Raw genomic sequence first — 24,660 nt, 5'->3', positions numbered from 1 at the left:
TACACAGTATGGTTTGAGAGTAAATCGGAGAAAGACAAAGGTAATGAGAAGTAGTAGAAATGAGAACAGCGAGTAACTTAACATCAGGATTGATGGTCACGAAGTCAATGAAGTTAAGGAATTCTGCTACCTAGGCAGTAAAATAACCAATGACGGACGGAGCAAGGAGGACATCAAAAGCAGACTCGCTATGGCATAAAAGGCATTTCTGGCCAAGAGAAGTTTACTAATATCAAATACCGGCCTTAATTTGAGGAAGAATTTTCTGAGGATGTACGTCTGGAGTACAGCATTGTATGGTAGTGAAACATGGACTGTGGTAAAACCGGAACAGAAGAGAATCGAAGCATTTGAGATGTGGTGCTATAGACGAATGTTGAAAATTAGGTGGACTGATAAGGTAAGGAATGAGGAGGTTCTACGCAGAATCGGAGAGGAAAGGAATATGTGGAAAACACTGCTAAGTAGAAGGGACGGGATGATAGGACATCTGCTAAGACATGAGGGAATGACTTCCATGGTACTAGAGGGCAAAAACTGTAGAGGAAGACAGAGATTGGAATACGTCAAGCAAATAATTGAGGACGTGGGTTGCAAGTGCTACTCTGAGATGAAGAGGTTAGCACAGGAGAGGAATTCGTAGCGAGACGCATCAAACCAGTCAGTAGACTGATGACCAAAAAAAAAAAAAAATAATAGCTTCTCTATGACATTTCTTCTTAGATATTGAAAAAATAATTCTGCATTAACTCTTCTGTTCGTTCCAAAACCTATCAGGGCCTTCTTCATACTGCAATAAATCTCTAATTCTTTGCGCAAATCAAGTTGTCTTCCCTTTGGAGCATAAAGCAATATTTCTATCCTTTGAACAATTTCCTGAACCGTATGTGTTTCGGTAGTATGAGACACAAAAGCTGTTTTATTTTGAGAACAATTATGCTCCCTGCAGCTTATATCAAAGGCTCTGCGTGTCTCACCAGTATAGTAACTATCGCAGTCACTGCATTTAATTCTGTGAACACCCGATTTATGGAACTCACTAGGCTTTGGCCCTATCCGGCGTCAAAGCAAAACAGTTTTTGACTCCAAAGATAAAAAATAAAAATGTACCCATTATCTTGTTACGAAAGTAACACGTTAAGTCATCGATAAACATTCATTGTGTCCATTAAAAATAAACTGCCGTGTCTGCTCATGGTTCATAGTTTAAAACTGGAGCAATTATGTTCGTAGAGGGTACACGAGAAAGCTTTTCTGTCATCTGTAAACCGTTCCTGGTTAGTGTGTTGCACGTGCCATTGCAAATCGATGCACGTTAATGCCGGTCGCGTGACAGAAAGAGGTATCTCCCGTCCAAACATCAACCGGACACTTGCAACACAGCCAGCACTAGGTGTCGAACAACACAGTCAGACCGCACGTTCCTCGGCTGCTCCGCTGTACTCCACTACCAGAACGTCCAATCATTCGATACGTATTTCACACGACAGTCTCTCTGGTCCATTCTCCGCTGACAGTTCTCTTCAACTAGCATTTCGATTCAAAAGAAAAAAAAAATACAAATCTCTGCTCGACGCACACACTTTGCAAGGAATGATCATAATTGCCTCGCAACTACATTAACACAACACCGAATCTTTATAATTAACAACGTTGCTCAAAAACATTTTTATTACGGAGGATGTGAATGGCGTCTTTGCGAAGTCGTGCGCACTGAATTCGAAAATGGAATATGTTTTTGGCTATCTGGCTCAACTTTCTTGTAATACGATGCCCTCTATGTATGAATACTCTTGGAAACGATGCTTCTGAGTTCTTCTGTGCCTTAGCTGAAATGTTTTATTGTTGAAAAATAATTGAAACGATGCTTATCAGTTTTTCTGTGGCTTAGCTGACATGTTTAATTATTAAAAAATAATTGAAATGGTGCTTATCAGGTATTCTATGGCGTAGCTGAAATGTTCGAATGTGGAAAAATAATTGAAATATGTCCAGTGAATTAGCACACATGACCCTAAGTTCAGAACTCTACGCAAAATCAAACTATGTTTCTTGCAATTTCAATTTCAGCGTTGACAGTTTTTTCCCTTCACGAAAGTGAATGTTTATCGTCATAGAAGTGCGGGTTTTTTTCTGAATATTTATCCGTGGCAGATGACGTAGTGTTTTGTAGTGATGACGAGAACGTTATTGAGTCTCTTGGCCATAGCACCAGTGTGAAGATTGGCGCTCGTTCATAGAGTTCAACGGCGTTAATCTGAAAGCAGTAATTCTCCACAGTGGGAACAAATTTCCTTTGTTCATATTAATGAGTTGATGTACTTGCGAGAAAAGTTTCCAAGGATCAGTGAAGCCAAAATAAAGAAAATAATATTTACAGCATCGTAAACTAGGGAATTAGTGGTCGATGAACATTTCCTTGACGTTCCACGGTAAACTGGTTTTTAATACGTCTGTGTTCTTCGAAGTACCGACGGAACACTCCATAAATTTCCTTGATGTATTGAATAATGTCGAAAAAATGGCATTTCTGTCTTTCACAGTTGTCAGCATTAACATTTTAGGTAACTATAGTGCAGAGAAATATCGCTATCCAACCACTACTGAGATCATACCACCGCATGGGGTGTAACATGTAACTTAGAGTACATTTTAGAATGACCGTTGAGAATTCTCTGTGGATAAATTTGGCGCCGTTAACAAAAAACATGGAGAACGATTCCAACAGGACAAGTCGCAAACTGAAGAAACATTATCGAGGCAAATGGGTTACCACAATGTTGTCCGGCTACTGCTAATCCTTACGAACTAAGGTTCCCGGAGCAAAGTATAGCAGGAAATTTGGGAAGGAAATATTTTTTTAGTTATAATTCTTTACGTTTCGTTACTCCCGTGTTATTCATTTCCTTTGATTTCTTTCTGAAGAGAAGATTTCTTTCCCCGTTACCTTTGGAAGTCTTGTTGTATATCAGCGTTATGCCTAGGCTGTTACAAGCATTTACGAAAACCATTTCTGCATTAAAACAAGGGCCAGTACAAAAACTCTTAAATTAGATCTGGATACAGGGCTGAATTATCTCCCCAAAACAGTGTGTATGGTTCTCGTAAGTAAAAAAGTTGGCTAGAGCAGCCGTAGGAACTAAACGTCCACGCTAAAAGGCTGTGCTAACCATTTAGTCAACGGATGGAGTATTCTTCAGAGGCAGATTTTCACACGCATTCCACAATTCGGAATGCAGATTATGCATGCGAAAGTACTTGTCCGTTTACTAGTAGTAGTTTGTCGTAGGTGGCTGAAACTATGAAGCACTCCTAAAGATTGGATTAAGTCGCAGGTCATTCGCGTTTTTAAGGAGAGTGTTCGGACAGATGCAATGGATGATATTCGTCATAATCTCTTAGAAGAGGGAAAGCCTTACCTGTAGGAATCAATACTGTTCAACAAACAACGATCTTGTGGAACGCAGCCTGTTGTTTTCGTTCATGAGATCGTGAAAGATATGGATAGCAGCGCCCACGTTACTGCATATCTCCTTAACTTGGCATTCCCTGCCGGCCGAAGTGGCCGTGCGGTTAAAGGCGCTGCAGTCTGGAACCGCAAGACCGCTACGGTCGCAGGTTCGAATCCTGCCTCGGGCATGGATGTTTGTGATGTCATTCGGTTAGTTAGGTTTAACTAGTTCTAAGTTCTAGGGGACTAGTGACCTCAGCAGTTGAGTCCCATAGTGCTCAGAGCCATTTGAACCATTTTTTGGCATTCCCTGTTAGTCTGCACCACTTCCAAACAAAGAGACTACGAGATGATATGGGGTCAGCTTAATGCAGGATTTTTGGACTTCCTAGTCGATATACCTCAATACTTCGTTCATTTAACAAACAGGATAGAGAAGATCAGTACGGTTCGTCATGACTTCGTTCAACAAACTTAAGAGCATCACAGAGTTCCTCATAAATTCTTCTGAGAGACGCTACCAAGTAGTAATTGTCCATCATCCATAACTCTACCGTTATAACTACGAGAACGCATGTTCAAAGAAGAGGGAGACAGCATATTTTTTCCAATTTGGAAAAGGCCATGACTGAAAAATTAGAGAGAGTCGAATTCATTCGGAAGTTTTCTTTCGGTGCAAATATTTCCGAAAGGAGGAGGTAAAAAAGGCATGAGAGGTGTTGACACAATACCCACAGTCACACATTTATTAAGTCTTGAAATAATGCATTGTGAACCGCCAGCTGTACCAACACAGGTTTACTCATCTACTGGTTTTGATTCACAGAACCATCATCACTGGCGGGTGGCGGGGGAGGGGGGGGTTCTGTGTTTGTATCCTACATTGTATTTATTGTATAGTTAAAGCCCTCTAGTGAACCGAAAACGGTAGAGGAATAAAGTTTTGTTGGTACCGCTGGTGGTTTACAATGCTTTCTTTCAAGTATTTGACAGCTGTAGACTGTTAATTCTGGAAAAATGCAGAATATAGATATAGGTGTAGACAGAAAAGAGTGGTATGTTCTTAGAAACGAAGTTCAGCGGATAAAACAATAGGCACCAGAAAGCACACTGTTCGCTGTGGACCGCTGTACCAAATGGACAATAAACTATCCTTGTACCTCGTCGTAATGAAGTTGTGTGTGTGTGTGTGTGTCTGTGTTTGTGTGTGCGTGTGTGTGTGCGTGTGCGTGCGTGTGTGCGTGTGTGTGTGCGCGCGCACTAGTCGACGTCGTGACGTGGCAGTAAGGCAGAAGTGAATTATCGTGTTTGAGGCTGCCCTGTGAAAGAAGTTGCCGATTTGTTGATGTACCAATGCGAACTGTTCAGCGTGTCTACAAGGGATGGTGTACCACTGTCAACAAAGTAACACGTCATGAGAATAGTATTTGTAAACAAATTCTCACATTCGCTGGAGGATATTGCAGTTATGCGAAATGTGCGCTTCAAAGGAAGTTATATCTCTGGGAACCTACTTTCCCGAAGATATTCACGCGCACAACAAACTGCTTCTCTTTCATTTAGATAAAATTTGTGTGCTAAACTTCTTAAATTCGATTTCAACATATGTCAGGTGCTTCCAAGTATTTTCTGATCAATACTTGGAATCTAAAACCCGTGCGATTTAGGAAAGTCAACGTCATCTCCTTGAAGTAGACGCTTTCCAGCAGCTTCTTTCAGACGTTTATAAAAATCAGGTGTACTAATTACAGGACTGAGTCTTCCATTTATGTCTTCAGTCTTTTTGTACTTCATAATCTTCATGCTTTGAAGCAATATACAGTAATATGGTCCTGGATGTTACATTTTTCCTTTAGAAATTTGAACTGCGTTCATTATCCTTCTGTGCGCATTGTACAAGTCAATATTTCTCTGTTGTAGACCTACGTTACTGCAGAGCATCACACATAAGACCCAAATCATGAAAAAACTGACATGACATTATTTGGCTCAGAAGAGTCCCATAAAGACAGCGATCTGTTTCACTTTTTCTACTGTCTTCGTTTGCCTCTTGAAAGTGACGGATGAGTGTTGTCTTGCCACACTGCTGAAACGGTGCGAAAGCTAGATTCAATCTAGCGAGTATTTAAATCTATAACAATTTTAAGAATCTGAAGCTCTAGTTTTTCTGCATAAGCTTGTGGTTCCCTAGAATTTTTACGTGAAGCATGATAAGTTATGTAAAATTTGTCAATTGCCTCAAAACTGATGTGAACATCTCCCAAACATCTTTTTGTGACAGTGAAAACACCGCAGAACAAGAATCACTGATATAGCATCTGAACAGGGTGCAACTTTCTGTTCCCGATACCTGCATATGAACCAAGGAAAGTGTGATGCCAACTTATAAGGAATAAAACTGAGAATTTCATTCCGAAGACAGCGCCATCTACCGGGATGTTTATGCTGCATTTTGCGCTAAAGAAAAAAAGATGCACGTACTGCTTACCGTTGCGTACCGCCAGGAGATATACGCTGATGCGATCTGCACTCCAATGAGTGACTTACGCTTGGTATAGCATACGATAAGAAACTGGTGAAGTCTGTTCATCGCCGAATTCGGGCCATTATTAATGGCTAGAGGCCGTTTAACCGGTATTAACATGATGTCTCCTGGATGTTTATATTATTTTTTCCGTTAAGATTCCTTTAGTCCGGTTATTACGTCAAAATACGTGTGTATATAAGTCAAACAGTTGCTCACATTAGGCAAATAGCTTTGAAACAGCCTAAACAGGGGTAAATACTACTTTCGTGAACGTCTTTGGGGTGCAGTCATCTGACGACACTGCTTTGCAACTGTCTGGCACAGACATTATAAATTCGTAGAAAAATTTCAAAGGCCTTCGTTCTTGTTATACGACACCCAAAACCAAAGAGCACGACCGACCGAGCTGGTGCCGTGATTAGCACACTGGACTCGCTTTCGGGAGGACGATGGTTCTGGCCATCTAGATGTAGGTTTTCCGTGCTTTAACCAAGTGGCTCCGGGCAAATCCCGGGATGGTTCCTTTGAAAGAGGGACAGGTGGTTTCTTTCATCTTCTTTCTTAATCCGAGCTTATGCTCCGACACTAATGATCGTGCTGTCGACGCGACGTTAAATTCTAATCTCCTTCCATTCTTTTCCCCTCCGGAGAGCACTCCTGACTTGACAGTCACCATGCACACATTATCCAGGAAGTGAGCTCTACTGAACCTTGCATTGTAGGCAATTTAAGAGGAGGATTTGCTAGTGACACCAGTACACGGAGAAAAAAAAATTAACGTCGGTCCTTAGTCGAACGATATAGTGCTGCGGTTTAAGGCTCTGCAATCTCATTAAGTAGGATAAAGCACAAATCCCCGTCCAGACGTCGCGATTTACGTTTTCGTGGTTTCCCTGAAGTACTCCAGACGAATACCGGCTTGGTTGCTTTGAAAAAGACAGGTTTAAAGTCCCACGTGGTCCTATCTTTGTTCGTCATCTCTAATGTTTTCGTAATCTACTGGACTCTATACCTGACCGCATCTTATTCCTTTTTAGTTAATGTGGAGAAGGGATATAGCTAAGTTGAAGTTATAAGTTGATCATGGAGGTAACTGAGTGCGGCACACTTGTCAGTATATTGTCCACCAAGTTCCAAGTCCAATCAAAACATACTTTTAAAATCTTACTTTCCATTAGCATACAGTGTGCAGGGTGATTCAAGTGCCTCTACTGATATCGTTTTATGCAACACGCAATGTTATATCAGGATGTCAAAACCCACGCCCGCGACTTTCATATTCTCTCTTTCGCTACGAGCATACTATTAGCCTTGCAGAAAAAACGAACAGCGCCCTTTTGTAGGAAATTTAATGTAGCTAAATTTTATATCGGGAGGCCATTGATTCAGACTTATTCAACAAAAACGTACAAAACTGACCTTCATACACACCTCCACCCCCCGCCCCCCCCCCCAAATACATCCCGCACCACTCGGGACTTATACTGTGTTGTTTGTTGCAATTCCTCCTACCACTGTAAAAAAATTTCCGACTATACGAACTATTCCCGATATTCGATTTTTTGGTCTCTATTAATTGGGCTGTTACGCCACCAGCATTGTCGGCTATTTCGTTTATATTACTCATTTAAACGTGCTCATGAAGGTAATGAAACAAAAACGACTTTGTAAATGTTACGCTAAAACTAATTACGTTGACAATTCGATCCAGACTTAATCCTTACAAGCACTGTAGTTTCATAATCAGAAGACCTGACGAATACAACGATCCTATTAAAATTCACAATATTGTTACATAAAATTTACACAGACGTCAGCTTTACAGTTTATAAGTCCTCGACTAAGCCGTTGGCGTAATAAGGAAAGTCAGTGAAGACCAAAAAACGTCTAATGTGGGAAATAATTCGTGCAGTCGCAGATTTTTGTACAGTGGCAGGAAGAAGTCCCAAGAACAACATACTACAAATCTTGACCAGTGGGGGCTGATTGTGATATTGGGGGTGCGTTTTAAGGTCACTCTTCAACGTTTAACTTCAATAAATAGAAAACTGCAGCCTCTATAAAAAAGGCATCGCTGTATAAAATTTAACTGTATTAAATTTCCTGAAAAAAGGTTCTGTTAATTTTTTCTGTAGCACTAGTAATCTGTACGTAGCGATCCAGACAAAATGAATATCTCCATAGTGGTTTTTGAAGGTCAGATATAATATTTGCGGGGTTGCGGGTTGCATAAAATGACATCAGTAGGGGCAGCAGAATTAACCTGTATTGAGCAAAAATAATAAAATTCCAGATGTAGGCATTTCGTTATTTTCTTTAGTAGCTTCAGGTTGTATCCGGGCCATCCTTGCCATCCCCTGTTATGGTATTTGCATGTGGAAAAAGTAATTCGTTAGTTCTGAAACTATTATTTACGGTTCCTTCTATCGATGTAACAAGGGCATTTACTACGTTTTCCACGAGTGTTGTGACTGGTTAAACGCGACACGCCACGACTTTCTTTCCTGCGCCCACCTTTTCACCTCAGACTAGCACCGAGAGCCAACGTCCTCAGTTATTTGTTGGATGTTTTGCAATCTTTGTCTTCTCCTACAGTTTATACCATCTGCAGCTATCTCTAGTATTATGAAAGTTATTGTCTGGTGCCTTAACATGTGGCGTACCACCCTGTCTCTTTTTCTCGTCAGTGTTTTCGTATATTTCTTTCCTCGCTGATTCTGCGGAGAACCTCCTCATTTCTTATCCTACCAGTCCTCTGAATTTTCAACATGCCTCTACAGCACCACATCTCAAACCCTTCTCCAACGTCCTTTGCACGTTGAATACATTGGTTCCCTTCAGATCACCGAAGTTAAGAAACGTCACGTGTGACCGGTCCTTGGATGACTTAAGGCTTGCTGACACCGCTTGCTGTTGCCTGCATTCCCTTCACCTTTCCGGCAAAGGGAAGGAAGGGTCGTGGTATTAAGTTCCCTGCCACCAGGCTTTCCACCACACTGTTGATGGTGATTCCGCCGTCGGGTGGGAATTTAAGCTCGGGGGCCGTCTTGGTGTCTTTTGAGAGTGCTCGGCTGTGTTCCGACACCATCTTGTCTCATCATCCTACAACGCGAACATGACACCACACTACACACTCTCCCAGCACAGTCATTTACACGTATCGGATACACTTAACGCACGAATCTCACACTCTGCGAAGGAAATGTGGCTGTGTCCACGAATGATAAAAAAAAAACCTTTTCAAGTATACGGTTGGACCAGCCCCTCTGGGTATCCCAGTCAACTGTGACACTGAAAATTACTTTTTTCAAACTATTCGTTTTCGGTTTCCCCAAGTCCATCCAATCCTGTCCTCCAAACATACATTCTTAAAAATTTCTTCCTCAAATTAAATAAAATAAAAAATGTGTGACTAGGGCCTCCCGTCGGCTAGACCGTTCGCCTGGTGCAAGTCTTTCGATTTGACGCCACTTCGGTGACTTACGCATCGATGGGGATGAAATAATGATGATTAGGACAACACAACACCCAGTCCCTGAGCGGAGAAAGCTCCGACCCACCCGGGAATCGAACCCGGGCCCTTAGGATTGACATTCTGTCGCGCTGACCTCTCAGCTACCGGGGGCGGACATTAAATAAAATGTTTGTAGAAGATTTCTTTTCCCTAGGAATGCTCCCTTTACCATCGCTGGGCTGCTTTTTATGTTCTCCTTGCTACGTCCGTCGTACGCTGTTTTGCTTCTAAGGCAGCAGGATTCCGTCATTCAACGACCACTTTGTCCTCAGTTTTGATGTTAAGTTTCTTACTGATCTCATTTCTGCTACTCCTCATTACTTTCATCTTCCTTGTTTTAATGTTAATACATATTCTGTGTTCACTAGCATGTTTATTACATTCATTATGCACTGTTATTCTTTCTGCCTTTCACTGAGGACAGCAATGTCATCAGTGAATCTGATCCTCTTTCGCTCTTAATGTTAATCCCACTCCTGAACCTATCTTTTATTTTCGTGATTGCTTCTTCGATGTAGAGACCAAATAGTGGGGGAGAAAGTCTGAATACCTGCCCCACACACTTCGTTCTTGGTCTTAAATTCTTATTGTTTCCTTAATTGGTTCTAATACATTTTGTGTATTACCTGTCTTCCCTAGAGCTTACAACTACTGTCTTGAGAATTTGGAACAGCTTTCAGTATGTTATATAATCGAAATCTTTATCTAGATTGACAATTGCTATGAAGATTTCTCGATTTTTCCTAACTCTCGCTTCCGTTATCAAGTGCAATTTTGGAACTGCCTGTCAGGTGCCTTTTACTTTCCTAAACACTAACTGGCATCTAAGAGATCCTAAGTTTCTTTCACATATATTACTCAAAAGTGATTGTCAGAAAGACAAGACCGAGAGAAAGCGGACGGAACTTTGCCAGAGGAGAGTTAACTGGATACAGCTACAACTTTATAAGTATTTATGCCCCCGTCCCCCGAACTGGTGGAGGCCTGCCCTTGGCATTACGGATTAAGTAGGCGGTGCTGTCCCCGGTTTACCACGTAATGCCGGTTATCCGCTGCGCGTCCATTACCTTAATTAACACCAGCGTGGGCAGGCTAAGCTCTGAGCTGCTCTTACCCAGAAGCCGCCCCCAACCTGGACCTACCTAACTATACCTCGCAAAACGCGGGGGTGACGCCCGCATCGTTTAGCTACAGATGGCATTTCCTGGGGATGCAGTCTGTCCCCCATGTACAATGAGCAAACTGCTAAGGAAACCAAAGAAAAATTAGCAAATGAAATTAACGTTCACGGAGAAGAAATATAAACTTTACTGTTTACCGATGACGTAGTTCTATCGGAGACGGCGAAGCACCTCAAAGAGACTGGATGGTTTCTTGAAAAGAGGTTATAACATGATCATCAACAAAAGTAAAATAAGGGTCATGAAATGAAGGTGAATTAAGATGGTTATAATGATACTTCCCGTTTAAAACACTGTAAAAAAAGGAACCGCTGCTCAGAATACAGGTCCTATGTGGTTTTTATGGGAATGTTATACATTCGTCCTGCAAAATAATGCCAAGTTCAGGTAACAACGATTGAGGTGGATAGCGATTATGCACCCTTCTCTCCAAACTAGACCACAAAGGCTAAACGATATTCAGAACTTGTGACTGCGGTCGCAGGAGAGATGCGACAGTTCAACCTCGTGCTGACGAAACCAGTCGTCGATGACGCGTACACAGAAGAAAATCTCTGTCATCTTCGAACACATCATTACCATTGAGGAGCAAACACTAAACCACGTGAAGGATCCGTTGAGCCAAATAAACACACAATCCTTGGCAGTAATACGAAATACGATCTTGCGGAATACCCATGGGGCACATGGAATGCCACGATATGGCAGTTCAAATCATCACTGAACCCTCACCATGTTTCACTTTTGGGATGTAAACTCGGCCTGAAGTAGGAAACAACGTGAAGCAAGACTCTTGAGACCAAACGAAATTCTTCCATTGCTCTACAGGTTGTATGGCTTCGGCACCACGTTTGCCGCTAGTGGTATTTGCATCTCTGGTGGAGCTCCAGCTCGCTCTGAAATTTCCTTCTTAGCGGATTCTCTCTCCGTTATTTTGGTGCTGACAGACTTCGCGAGTGCGACATTCAGATCTGCAGTGACTTTTGCATCTCTTGTCCTCTTGTTTTCCGTCACAGAGCTCTTCAGTCACCTGTCACGATCATTCAGAACACATTTTTGTCCGCGATGTGACTTACGGGATGCTATTTTTCCGCTTTACCTGAATGTGGTATCAATCTTCGATACAGTACCTCTTGAAACACCAAACACTTCGACTACCTCGGTAACGGAAGCACCGACCATACGAGCACCAACAATTTGCCACATTCCAGTTCACGTAGCTCCGACACAACGCATTCACAACTACACAGAACACTGTTCTGAACACGATTTTCACTTGCAGCATATTGAGGACATTTCACAGGTGCCATTCGCGATCAAATTCAACAGTACAAACTGCAGGCTTGGTCAGCATCTGGATTTATGTTCATGCCTGTATTTCTGTGCAGCCCCTGTGTAATTGTTAGGAAGTCGTTTTTGAAAGTATTTGTCTGTAGTATAGCCTTGTATGAAAGCGAAATGTGAACGATAAGCGGTAAGGAGACGAGGAGAACAGAAGCTTTTGAATTGTAGTGATATAGAAGGATTCTTTAAATTAGAAGGGTAGATGGAATAACTATTCAGGAGATGCTGAATCGAGTTGGAAAACATAAATTTTATGGCACAGATTGACTAAAAGAAGGCATTCGTTGATAGGACCCATCATGAGGCATCAAGGAATTGTAAATTTGATAACTGAAGGACGTTTGGAAGGTAAAAACATTAGAGAGAGATTGTTGTAACTTCGTCGCCAATCAACGTGACTAATGTCAATGCTGTAGACAAACAAGTAACTACGAGATGCTGCTGATTCATCTATACCAATAAGTGCGCAACCATCAACAAACTGTAGCAAACTCTCATGCACATAAATATTACAATTACTGTAATAAGTACATGACCAAAACACAGATTTATTCAATAACACATAGTAATTGTCCATAGGACTGGCGACCGTAATTTTCCCCAAATCTCAAATATCTAATTACCGCTAGTTAATTGTTAACGTAACGGCCGCACATTTACTTTCTTTATTAACTTTACCCCTTTTCAAGATTAATTTCCACCCGTTTCATTTGCATTTTTCCTTTCATTAAGATGTAACCCTTTCCTCCCTCTTTACCGACAGATTAACTTCGGTGACGATTGCTTTTCCCAAATTTCCATTAGGTACACGCGGTTTAATTTTTCACTGTCATTAAGGTCGATAAGTGAGGGGGAGGTTACAAATATATATTTTTCTTACGAACGACTACTAATTGTTTCAGTCGTTGCAGATACAGACTATGCAGCCAGCTCCTTACCGACTTCACTGACAAACCTGCAATATACGTTTCTATTTAGCATTGTCCAACTGTCATCATAACAACTGACGACGAAAACCATAACAAGTAGAATCTCTTCACTTCATCTACTTTTTGGTCCCCAGTTTGGAAATTAGGACCTCAGCGCATCGTTAAACTCACCTCTGCTACTCCTCATTACTTTTGTCATTACTTGTCTTTGGCTTACTCTCAATCCATAGTAATACCAAGCATACCTGCCTGGTAAGAAGATCAGGGTTGAAGTCCCGGACATGGCACAAATTTTAATTCATATCTTTACCTTCCATCGTTATCAGACATATTTATCGACGGAAATTTATTTATATTAATCCATAGTTTTTGCTCATTAGAGGTTTTATTCTGTTATTCATCAACTTCACTACGGATAGCAGTACTATCGACGAATCTTATGACTGACACCTTTCACCCTGTATTTTAGTTCCACTTCTGAACCTCTCTTCATTTCTGGAATGCCCTGTAAGATGATGATAGATGACGTAGGTTAGAAGAATGTCCCGAGATTTGCGAAAGTTGCAGTTTTCGAGAGTGCTACAAATGAGCTTAATAAAAACCGCAAATTCCAATTGGCTCTAGGGATATAATTTCTCAAAGGAGAGCATTATCGTGTCCTCAAGTTCATTTTTGCCTTGAGGCTTGCAGCCTAGCTGATATATTATTTTATTTGCAATTTTATCTGTGTGTCTTCAGTCACTTGAAATTTGTTGTTGTTGTTGTTGTGGTCTTCAGTCCTGAGACTGGTTTGATGCAGCTCTCCATGCTACTCTATCCTGTGCAAGCTTCTTCATCTCCCAGTACGTACTGCAACCTACATCCTTCTGAATCTGCTTAGTGTATTCATCTCTTGGTCTCCCCCTACGATTTTTACCCTCCAAGCTGCCCTCCAATACTAAATTGGTGATCCCTTGATGCCTCAGAACATGTCCTACCAACCGATCCCTTCTTCTGGTCAAGTTATGCCACAAACTCCTCTTCTCCCCAATCCTATTCAGTACCTCCTCATTAGTTATGTGATCTACCCATCTAATCTTCAGAATTCTTCTGTAGCACCACATTTCGAAAGCTTCTATTCTCTTCTTGTCCAAACTATTTATCGTCCATGTTTCACTTCCATACATGGCTACACTCCATACAAATACTTTCAGAAATGACTTCCTGACACTTAAATCTATACTCGATGTTATCAAATTTCTCTTCTTCAGAAACGATTTCCTTGCCATTGCCAGTCTACATTTTATATCCTCTCTACTTCGACCATCATCAGTTATTTTGCTCCCCAAATAGCAAAACTCCTTTACTACTTTAAGTGTCTCATTTCCTAATCTAATACCCTCAACATCACCCGACTTAATTCGACTACATTCCATTATCCTCGTTTTGCTTTTGTTGATGTTCATCTTATATCCTCCCTTCAAGACACCATCCATTCCGTTCAACCGCTCTTCCAAGTCCTTTGCTGTCTATGACAGAATTACAATGTCATCGGCGAACCTCAAAGTTTTTATTTCTTCTCCATGGATTTTAATACCTACTCCGAATTTTTCTCTTGTTTCCTTTACTGCTTGCTCAATATACAGATTGAATAACATCGGGGAGAGGCTACAACCCTGTCTTACTCCCTTCCCAACCACTGCTTCCCTTTCATGTCCCTCGACTCTTATAACTGCCATCTGGTTTCTGTACAAATTGTAAATAGCCTTTCGCTCCCTGTATTTTACCCCTGCCACCTTTAGAATTTGAAAGAGAGTATTCCAGTCAACATTGTCAAAAGCTATCTCTAAGTCCACAAACGCTAGAAACGTAGGTTTGCCTTTCCTTAATCTTTCTTCTAAGATAAGTCGTAAGGTCAGTATTGCCTCACGTGTTCCAGTATTTCTACGGAATCCAAACCGATCTTCCAAGAGGTCGGCTTCTACTAGTTCTTCCATTCGTCTGTAAAGAATTCGTGTTAGTATTTTGCAGCTGTGGCTTATTAAACTGATTATTCGGTAATTCTCACATCTGTCAACACCTGCTTTCTTTGGGATTGGAATTATTATATTCTTCTTGAAGTCTGAGGGTATTTCGCCTGTTTCATACATCTTGCTCACCAGATGGTAGAGTTTTGTCAGGACTTGCTCTCCCAAGGCCGTCAGTAGTTCAAATGGAATGTTGTCTACTCCGGGGGCCTTGTTTCGACTTAGGTCTTCCAGTGATCTGTCAAATTCTTCACGCAGTATCGTATCTCCCATTTCATCTTCATCTACATCCTCCTCCATTTGCATAATATTGTCCTCAAGTACATCGCCCTCGTATAGACCCTCTATGTACTCCTTCCACCTTTCTGCTTTCCCTTCTTTGCTGAGAACTGGGTCTCCATCTGAACTCTTGATGTTCATACAAGTGGTTCTCTTATCTCCAAAGGTCTCTTTAATTTTCCTGTAGGCATTATCTATCTTACCCTTAGTGAGATAAGCCTCTACATCCTTACATTTGTCCTCTAGCCATCCCGGCTTAGCCATTTTGCACTTCCTGTCCATCTCATTTTTGAGACATTTGTATTCCTTTTTGCCTGCTTCATTTACTGCATTTTTATATTTTCTCCTTTCATCAATTAAATTCAATATTTCTTCTGTTACCCAAGGATTTCTACTAGCCCTCGTCTTTTTACCTACTTGATCCTCTGCTGCCTTCACTACTTCATGCCTCAAAGCTACCCATTCTTATTCTACTGTATTTCTTTCCCCGTCAATTGTTTCCTTATGCTCTCCCTGAACCTCTGTACAACCTCTGGTTCTTTCAGTTTATCCAGGTCCCATCTCCTTAAATTCCCACCTTTTTGCAGTTTCTTCAGTTTTAATCTACAGGTCATAACCAATAGATTGTGGTCAGAGTCCACATCTGCCCCTGGAAATGTCTTACAATTTAAAACCTGGCTCCTAAATCTCTGTCTTACCATTATATAATCTGTCTGATACCTTTTAGTATCTCCAGGGTTCTTCCATGTATACAACCTTCTATCATGATTCTTAAACCAAGTGTTAGCTATGATTAAGTTGTGCTCTGTGCAAAATTCTACCAGGCGGCTTCCTCTTTCATTTCTTAGCCCCAATCCATATTCACCTACTACGTTTCCTTCTCTCCCTTTTCCTACACTCGAATTACAGTCACCCATGACTATTAAATTTTCGTCTCCCTTCACTACCTGAATAATTTCTTTTATCTCATCATACATTTCTTCAATTTCTTCGTCATCTGCAGAGCTAGTTGGCATATAATCTTGTACTACTGTAGTAGGTGTGGGCTTCGTATCTATCTTGGCCACAATAATGCGTTCACTATGCTGTTTGTAGTAGCTTACCCGCATTGCTATTTTCCTATTCCTTATTAAACCTACTCCTGCATTACCCCTATTTGACTTTGTGTTTATAACCCTGTAGTCACCTGACCAGAAGTCTTGTTCCTCCTGCCACCGAACTTCACTAATTCCCACTATATCTAACTTTAACCTATCCATTTCCCTTTTCAAATTTTTTAACCTACCTGCCCGATTAAGGGACCTGACATTCCACGCTCCGATCCGTAGAACGCCAATTTTCTTTCTCCTGGTAACGACATCCTCTTGAGTAGTCCCCGCCCGGAGATCCGAATGGGGGACTATTTTACCTCCGGAATATTTTACCCAAGAGGACGCCATCATCATTTAATCATACAGTAAAGCTGCATGCCCTCGGGAAAAATTACGGCCGTAGTTTCCCCTTGCTTTCAGCCGTTCGCAGTACCAGCACAGCAAGGCCGTTTTGGTTATTGTTACAAGGCCAGATCAGTCAATCATCCAGACTGTTGCCCTTGCAACTACTGAAAAGGCTGCTGCCCCTCTTCAGGAACCACACGTTTGTCTGGCCTCTCAACAGATACCCCTCCGTTGTGGTTGTACCTACGGTACGGCTATCTGTATCGCTGAGGCACGCAAGCCTCACCACCAACGGCAAGGTCCATGGTTCATGGGGGGGGACTTGAAATTTATCTTGTTGATTTTTGAAGATTTCTTGTTTGGAGGTCTTCAGCCGTGAAAGAATTGGATTTGAAACTGGTAGTTTGGCTATGTGCCGTTTTGGTTTAAATGTGTTATTAAATTACAACTTTGAAATGAAACTGACGACATTCCTAATCACCTATTCTGCCCAGCGGGTTTAGCAGGCGTTTAAAATAGCGCACAGTTTATGATATAAACCGCGTTCCGCATCTTAACCAGGAGTTCCAGCTCCATCGAGCTCAGCATTTTTATCGCAGCTCTAATGTCAACTAGCATCGACCAGTTCGCAGAAGGAATCATTATGCACGCCTATGACGAATCTGACGGGAGATCAGCTGCCCAACGACGTGGCAAGAAATCGCCAAGGACTGGCGTCTACACCGAGAAGAAGACAGTTGTAGTGAATAATTCACACTTCGTGTCTGAATGAAGCAATGGCACAGGCTACGATTCTTCGTACAACAACCACATGAAAATTGAGTAACTGAAAAAGAAAGGTTATTACACATATAATTAGCACTAGAAGCGTGGCAACTGAAGGTTGACACGTGTAGTGTGAAAACTGAAAGTTTGTCAGAAGTAATAAATTTCGCTACACTCTGACTTAATTTAGCAAAAGAATTAATAAAACCGGAAAATCGAAAGTTAATTTAGTGACTGAAGTTTATTAGTGAGCTTTCTTTCTGAAGCACATCGAAATTCAGTAAAATACGGTTAGTCTTGGACTACCTCAACAATCATTTCAAAAGCTACTTGAATCTACGCAATTTAGAAATAAGAGATCTAACTTTGAACTTGAATTAAATGATTCTGAACAATTAACAATAGTAAAATTTAGTACGTACCAAGCTGAGCTGCAGTCACAGGTAAGCTAAAATATGGTAACAAAACTAGCACTCTTAATTTGTGCTTGTGTAATCTAAATATTGTAGCCAGCTATGAATACTTAAAGTGAACATTGAAATTAAAGCAGTGAAATGGAATTATGCTGGCGTTTGAATTTCAACGACACTCGGGTTCATTTCGGAAAAGGAAGGGACCCTGCTTGGCAATTCAATTGGGACAATGAGCAACAAAGATTCATGCTAAGTTGCTGTAATTTTGCGAGGCAAATGGAACAATTTGAAAAGCTGAGGTCTGCCATACAGTTCTGAAACTTTACGTGCTTTTAGTCTTCCTTGTTGGTTGATTGAAGGTTTGAAGCCGTCGATCGAGGAGGTGGTGACAGTCACTTATTGTCGGCCGTCGCTGTTGCAGAAGCTGGATGTTGGCGCGCCTTCTTCTCGACACGGTCACCAGACGAAACGGGCTCTTGATGTGCGCCAGCTAATGCTTCCCGTCCGCGACACCATGTCAGAAACTACCATCGCAAGTCGAGCGCAATTACATGCTGCCAAACCCTGAATGCGCGGCAACTCGCGGGAGCTTCACGCAACACACCTGCTCCACTCGCTACTCCAGCCAGACTCTCTCTCTGCCCGCGCTCCACGCCACAGAGTTAACACTACCAAAGATCCTACACACTTTGATTCTTCACACGACCTATCGATGTAATCGTTCGATAGCAGTTTTCCCTAGGCAAGACCCAGCGTAAAAATACAAATAATATTCACAAGACAAACCAATTATACATCGACATAAATGCATATATATATATATATATATATATATATATATATATATATATATATACAGTAAGACAATTACAATATATAAAGAGACAGAAATGTCATATCTTGAGGTAACAACAATAAGGAAAACAAATTATAGTACAATAGATGGAAATAGGAGGATATGCATTTCCGGCGTTACATATTGTACTTCACTTATGTAACAGGCTTCTTCATACGCTGCATACATATAATTACAAACATATCTAGAGAGGCATTACTTATGCCTTACTTGACTAAGCGCCTTGTTAGAGGTTGCTTCCTATTAGCTGAAGGCTATGCTACTATCCTAGTTGACGTCCCGAGCAAGAGTGGACGAGAGCTCGCTAGATACTTGTTACAAGCCGCGGAGGGGCACTAGCGGCGACTCGCGGGTCAAGCGATGTCTATTACGGACAGCGGTCGACATCTGCAACCCCTAACAAGGGCGGTATCGAACGTTGATATCACACTACTACCTTGGAAATAATATAACGTTTGACTGTCCACCGAAGAGTATATAATAAGCAGGACTGCAACCGCTATTGCTTTCACTTTCTACAGGTCACCCCTCTTGACCTCAGATTCGGCTGTAACGTGACACTGCAAGAGTTCACTGTCGTAGTTTTAAACTCACTGTTTGAAGTCTTTGTGATACTGATTTCGGCAAGTCGACTCCAACAGGCTCCATACTTGTGCTATAATTGTTCCCCACTAAGTCGGTGGTAAGTAGGTTCGTAAATGAGTCGAATTTGTGAAGATAGCAATGGCAATGGAGAACGTGTTAGCAAATTAATGTTCCATTAAATTTTAAGTGAAGATAGCTATATAATACACACCGCACAGTGCTGAAATTGAACTCTTAATCATCTCTACATTTCTTTGAGCAGTCACTGATGCCCTCCAGATATTCTTTGAATCTACATGTGTAGTTTTCCAGAATTGACCACTTTCTTTACGGGACACGGGTAATGGCAGGTATCTCAGACTCCAACACCAGTCTATTGTGGCTCCAGATATTGCGAGCTGGAATAACTCATATCGGAGCATTCAACAATGTCTGACGATTGTAGGATCTTTAAAAATAAATCTAGTGAACGCAGCAATAGGCTGTTTTGGTTACTGATTATGATACACCCTGTGTACATATTTTGCACTAGGGACGCCTCTCTCAGCTTGACCCCCACATCGGCTGCTTGTGTTGCACGGGCCTCAAGCCGATGCTGCGTGGGTGACAGTCTGCAGGTGCACCGGCGGCGCCGTATCCCCGCTGTTGTCTCTGTAGCCTCGTGTCGTAACCACTACACTGGTTACCGTCAGCTTTCGTCTTGCAAGGATGCAGACTCTCGTTTCTCCTCCGCCACTTTGCACCCACGTAGAAACGTTCTGATTAGAGGTCCATCCCGCTGTTCTTACACTTGCAGACATTAACTCGTTTGTGGTTCAGAGTATTGCAAAAAGGAAAGTTATTTAATCAGCTGAATAAATCTTGACACGGTAGCTATTGATAATTAATAATACGAGGACTTTTCGTAAACTACATTCCGTTAACGTATAAAAAAAGCACATTTATTAAATGCAACTTAATGCTAGAATTGTGAAATATTTTTCTACATAATTGCATCGTACATTAAAGTACTTGTCATATCGAGAACCACCTAGCTTTCATCTGCTTACCCCAACCCACCCCTCCCCGACCCTAGTCCTCAGCTTGCATTTAGTTTTTAGTTTTATTGTATTTTTTTTTCACGGTAAATGATAACAGCCAAACAGTTGCAGGATAAAGATTTATTGAAATCCTTGATCACGGTTTCGGTATATTTACATATATCTTCATCAGAAGCAAAAATACACTAAAATCACATCCTGCAGTGGATATGCATAAAACAATCGTGCTAAAGTGCGTCGTCGAACTTGGCCTAAGTACTGATAATATGCCGTGTTCGCATCGACCAGCTATTCATAATGATGCTGTACAGATAGAGGTGATATTTTAATTTTAACTACTGACGACGTGCTTTGCCGCGGTTCTTTTATGCATCTACACTGCAGGGTGTGATTTTAGTGTATTTTTGCTTCTGATCAAGATATATTTAGATATACCGAAACGGTGGTCAAGGATTTCAATAAATTTTCATCCTGCAACTGTTATCATTCACCGTGAAGATTTTCAACAGTTGCTGCTTCAGCCATGTTTAAAATTTTGTTTATTGTATTACTCTTGTCTTTGATATGTAGTAACGATGTATTTTAAAGCCCTATTTAATATTCTTTGTTTTTAAGTATTTTTTCCTCTGTATTTGGCGTGTCGAACACTTTCAGCGCTACCTTGTGCTCCTATTTACGAAACCTGGTTGCTATGTTTGTTACTTCAAACACAACGTCATATTTTGTTGCTCAGTTGTATTCGGAAGTTTGTTATTTGTATATGACGCCATGCTGTGGCGTTTATGAAACCCCGCTACGTCCCTTGGTTTGTTGATTTATATTATGTTTTTCTACACTTTTGTCAGTTTTATTATTTGGTAATTACTTCAAGAGAAGCTGCATTCTTCATGACTTTTGTAACCTTTCTGCAGATAGCCTTGACGATGAGTTTACTCGAAACACGTTAATGAAATAGAGCATCTGAAAATCAAGTGACTACAATTTTTCTCCCATCATCGATAACTCAAATTCGTTCCAGGTTTCTTGTTGATTTTAATTGAAGCTATTATTCCCGCAGCCGGCCGGAGTGGCCGGGCTGTTCTAGGCGCTACAGTCTGGAACCGCGCGACCGCTACGGTCGCAGGTTCGAATCCTGCCTCGGGCATGGATGTGTGTGTTGTCCTTAGGTTAGTTAGCTTTAAGTAGTTCTAAGTTCTATGGGACTGATGTCCTCAGAAGTTAAGTCCCATAGTGCTCAGAGGAATTTGAACCATTTTATTATTCCCGCATGTGCTATGCTAAAGACGTGAACAGTCCACCTTGGTATCGTTTGTAGCGCTGCATAAAGGGAACTTCCCAAAGATATGAGGTACGTCCACAAATTAAGATCCGTTTGGTTATATAAAACAAACATGTACGCCGGCCGAAGTGGCCGTGCGGTTAAGGGCGCTGCAGTCTGGAACCGCAAGACCGCTACGGTCGCAGGTTCGAATCCTGCCTCGGGCATGGATGTTTGTGATGTCCTTAGGTTAGTTAGGTTTAACTAGTCCTAAGTTCTAGGGGACTAATGACCTCAGCAGTTGAGTCCCATAGTGCTCAGAGCCATTTGAACCAAACATGTACAGATATAGGAAAAATATTTGTTGTACAAAAATCTACAATTGTTAAACACATTTTCTAAGTAGCTTCCGAAATTTTGTAAGCACTTGTCATAGCGTGGCACAAGTTTTTGTATGCCTTCTTCACAGAAGATTACCGCCTGTGTATTCAACCATGAGGTAACATGTTCTTTCATCTCTTCATCATCGTTGAGGTGTTGACCACCAAGGACAGATTTTAGTAGTAAGAAGAAATGAAAGTCACTAGGAGCGAGGTCCAGGCTGTACGGAGGATGATCAAACGTGGCCCAGTGAAATTACGGTAAGAGTTGTTAGGTCACTTTCGCCGTGTGAGGTCGGGCATTATTGTGGAAAAAAAGCAACACCTTTTGACAGTAATCGTCGGCGCTTGTTCTGTATTGCGCGGAGCAATTTCATAATGGTCTCGCAGTAACCATGTACATTGATTGTTTGGCCTCGTGGTAACAAAACAATCAGCAAAATGCCTTTTCTGTTCCAAAAAACGGTGCACATGAATTTTCAAGGCGTCACGATTTGCTTAGGCTTAACCTTCGTTGGAGATAAAGTGTGCCTCCATTCCATTGATTGCCGTTTTGTTTCGGGGGTGCAGTACGATACCCAAGTCTCATCCCCCGCGAATATCCGAGAAAGAAAAGCATCGCCTTCTTCATTGTAGTGTGTCAAAAACTGTAGTGCACTGCCCATCCGTTGTTATGTGTGTTGTTCAGTAAGAATTTTTGGTAGCCAACGTGAGCAAAGTTTTGGAAATTTCAGTTTTTCAGTAACAATTTCACGAGTTAGTGATCGTGAGATTTGCGGAACCTCCTTAGCAGGGGCGCTAGTCCTGAACTTACGGTTGTGCTTAATCATGTCGTCATTGTGTGAACCAGTTCATCAGTAACCACAGACGGGCGTCCACTTCGTTTTTCATCGTGCACTTGATCATGTTCATTGAACAGTCTGACCCACCTTCTAACCATTGAATCACTCATAGCATTTTGTCAATAAGCCTCGAAGATTTGCCGGTGAATTTCCTCTGGTTTAAGTTTCTTTGCATTTAGAAAACGAATCACAGATCTGATTTCACACATGGCATCGTTTTCAATTTCGGCTGACATTATAAAGAAGCACTACAAAGCACAGGTCTGCAGCAGCGATCTGAAAATGGCGTACATGTCTTCTCCTTGAGGCCGGCCGTGGTGGAAGAGCGGTTTTAGGCGCTTCAGTCCGTAACCGCGCGACTGCTACGGTCGCACGTTCGAATCCTGCCTCGGGCGTGGATGCCTGTGATGTCCTAAGGTCAGTTAGGTTTAAGTAGTTCTAAGTACTAGGCGACTGATGACCTCAGATGTTGAGTCCCATTGTGCTCAGAGCCATTCTTCTCCTTGAGTCAGAATAACTGCCGCGCATGCTCGAAACTGCAATCCTAGCACTGCCGCGGATAGAAATAGAAACGGAACATACTTTGTGGACGACCCTTGTATTTAGATGTCATTACGGCACAAAAGTTGCAACTAGATAACACTAACTGCATGTGGACGGAAGACAGAAAATTCTCATAGCTTAGGTTGTACTACACTACTGGGCATTAAAATTGCTACACCACGAATATGACGTGATACAGACGCGACATTTAACCGACAGGAAGAAGATGCCGTGATATGCAAATGATTAGCTTTTCAGTGCATTCACACAAGGTTAGCGCCGGTGGCGACACCTACAACGTGCTGACATGAGGAAAGTTTCCTACCGATTTCTCATACACAAACAGCAGCTGACCAGCGTTGCCTGGTGAAACGTTGTTGTGATACCTCTTGTAAGGAGGAAAATGCGTACCATCACGTTTCCGACTTTAATAAAAGGTAGGATTGTGGCCTATCGCCGGCCGGTGTGGCCGTGCGGTTCTAGGCGCTTCAGTCTGGAACCGCGTGACCGCTACGGTCGCAGGTTCGAATCCTGCCTCGGGCATGGATGTGTGTGCTGTCCTTACGTTGGTTAGGTTTAAGTAGTTCTACGTTCTAGGGGACTGATGACCTCAGATGTTGAGTCCCATAGTGCTCAGAGCCATTTGAACCATTTTTTTCTAGCCTATCGCGATTGCGGTTTATCGTATCGCGACATTGCTGCTCGCGTTGGTCGAGATCCAATGATTGATAGCAGAATATGGAATCGGTGGGTTGACGAGGGTAGTACAGAACGCCGTGCTGGATCCCAATGGCCTCGTATCACAAGCAGTCGAGATGACAGGCATCTTATCCGCAAGGCTGTAACGGATCGTGCAGCCACGTCTCGATCCCTGAGTCAACAGATGGGGACGTTTGCAAGACAACAGCAATCTGCACGAACAGTTCGACGACGTTCGCAGCAGCATGGACTATCAGCTCGGAGACCATGGCTGCGGTTACCCTTAACGCTGCATCAGAGACAGGAGCGCCTGCGATGGTGTACTCAACGACGAACCTGGGTGCAAGAATTGCAAAACGTCATTTTTCGGATGAATCCAGGTTCTGTTTACAGCATCATGATGGTCGCATCCGTCTTTGGCGACATCGCGGTGAACGCACATTGGAAGTGTGTATTCGTCATCGTCATGCTGGCGTGTCACCCGGCGTGGTGGTATGGGGTGCCATTAGTTACACGTCTCGGTCACCTATTGTTCTGATTGACGGTACTTTGAACAGTGGACGTTACATTTCAGATGTGTTACGACCCGTGGCTCTACCCTTCATTCGATCC

The 24,660-nt window shown here is 42.0% G+C and overlaps 1 protein-coding gene across 1 annotated transcript in view; it reads left to right on the top strand.

Annotated features, from left to right (window-relative positions):
* LOC126204156 (uncharacterized) overlaps positions 1-24,660 on the top strand; it is a 1,030,415-nt gene that overhangs the window by 827,561 nt on the left and 178,194 nt on the right. The gene's annotated exons all lie outside the window — the stretch shown is intronic.

Source organism: Schistocerca nitens, chromosome 9 (assembly GCF_023898315.1).
Source record: "Schistocerca nitens isolate TAMUIC-IGC-003100 chromosome 9, iqSchNite1.1, whole genome shotgun sequence".
NCBI classification, from domain to species: domain Eukaryota; kingdom Metazoa; phylum Arthropoda; class Insecta; order Orthoptera; family Acrididae; genus Schistocerca; species Schistocerca nitens.
The sequence above is the reverse complement of the archived record's forward strand: the minus strand, read 5'-3'. Positions and strand labels throughout refer to the sequence as shown.